Here is a 1,675-nt window from a genome sequence, read left to right as displayed (position 1 = left end):
TGTCATTGACATTCGATTCTTCAATAACCAAGTCAGCATCATCTTTAGGCATCTCCGGTCCGTCATAAGTAAAACCACTCCTTAGGTTGATAACATTAACCGTCTCATGTGGTTTATCTGGCTGAGAAGGCAAGGCACCCGGTTGCCTACTTGAATTTTGGCTTGATAATTTAGCAACTTGATTGTCCAAAATTTTATTGTGAGCCAACAATTGATTAATTAGAGCCTCCTGCTTCTGCAAAACCGCCATTTGCTGTTGTAACATGGCTTTAATGTCCGGCATATCACTGTTTGAAGCTTGAGGAGGAGGCTGCATCTGTTAAAACTGTTGTTGAGGTGGCCTATTAAAGTTCCCTTGTCGTTGATTACCACGATTATGAGGAATGACATACACATTGGTCGGCGGCGGGGTAGGATTTTGCACATTGTAGAAATTGGAGTATGGGCTACCTTGCTTGAAAGACTGATAGGCATGAACTTTTTCTATAGTACTCATACATCCAGCTGCAACATGACCATTAGTACCACATCTCTCACAAGGGACCTCTTGTTGTACCAAAGCATGGACTGTCTGCTGTTTACCCAAAGATTGGGTAGTCTTTAGCTCTGTAATTTATGCAGTCAATGCCTCTAACTGAGCTGCAACGGCGCCACCTAAACTACCCCTCTTGTACTACCTCTGGGGTTACCATACTCAATTGTGTGAGTAGCTATCTCATCGATCAATTTCCAAGAATTGGCATCAGTAGTGTTGTTTTGAAACCTCTTAATGGCAGAAGAATCAAGTAAGGCTCTATGCTCGTCATACAGCCCATTATAAAACTGATTGCATAGAAACCAGATCTGGAAACCATGATGGGGAACAGAGCGGACTAGTCTCTTGAAGCGAACCCATGCCTCATTGAGATCTTCAGTGGGGCCCTGTTTAAAACTCGTGATTTGGCTTCTAAGAGCATTTGTCTTTTGTGATGGAAAATGCCTCTTGTAGAATGCAAGAGCAAGTGTATTCCAATCAGTAATAGCATTTGCTTCCATGTCCAAATCACGCAACCACTCTGCAGCACCATCTCGCAGAGAAAAAGGGAATAGAACTTGTTTTACTTGGTCCTGCGTTACCCCGGCAGACAAAGGGATTGAGCAATAGTATGTAACAAACTTCTCCATATGTTTGGCAGGATCTTCAGTAGCTCCTCTTCCAAACATGTTCCACTCTACCAGGTTAATATAGGATGGACGGATCTCAAAGGTACCATCATCGGTGGTTGGCAACTTGAATCCCTTTGGAATGAATGCAAGGTTGGGCTCTGAATGGCTTGCTAATGTAACCATGATCGTAGTAGGGGCAGAAGTAGACGTGTCTTCCTCTAAAGACTAATTTTCTGTAATAAAAGCAGCGTAAGCTGAATCAAGCGTACTCAAGTCTTCTGCTTTATATATCTCCTTCCAAAAGTTTCGTCTAGCACGTAGAGTCATCTCTGGTTCTGGATCAAATGGTATGAGCTCAGACCTGAAAGACCTGGGTATAAACAAAACTAGCACTGAAACGTGAGAAACGGCCTCAAGGAACACAGGTTCCTTGAGACAAGAGACAAACTAAAATAAGACAAATAATATAGCTATCAAACGGCGCCAAAATTTGATGAGGCTGTCGCAACCTATCAAAAATAAACCAACT

At 42.6% G+C, this 1,675-nt stretch overlaps 1 non-coding gene across 1 annotated transcript; it reads left to right on the top strand.

Moving 5' to 3' along the window:
- The first annotated feature begins 847 nt into the window (after window positions 1-847).
- LOC141625477 (small nucleolar RNA R71) lies at window positions 848-954 on the top strand. The gene has a single exon (XR_012535256.1). It is a non-coding gene; the product is annotated as a small nucleolar RNA R71 (small nucleolar RNA).
- Window positions 955-1,675: the final 721 nt, after the last annotated feature.

Source organism: Silene latifolia, chromosome X (genome assembly GCF_048544455.1).
Source record: "Silene latifolia isolate original U9 population chromosome X, ASM4854445v1, whole genome shotgun sequence".
Classification (NCBI taxonomy): Eukaryota; Viridiplantae; Streptophyta; class Magnoliopsida; order Caryophyllales; family Caryophyllaceae; genus Silene; species Silene latifolia.
Note: the sequence above shows the minus strand (reverse complement) of the source record. Positions and strands in the feature narration are given on the sequence as shown.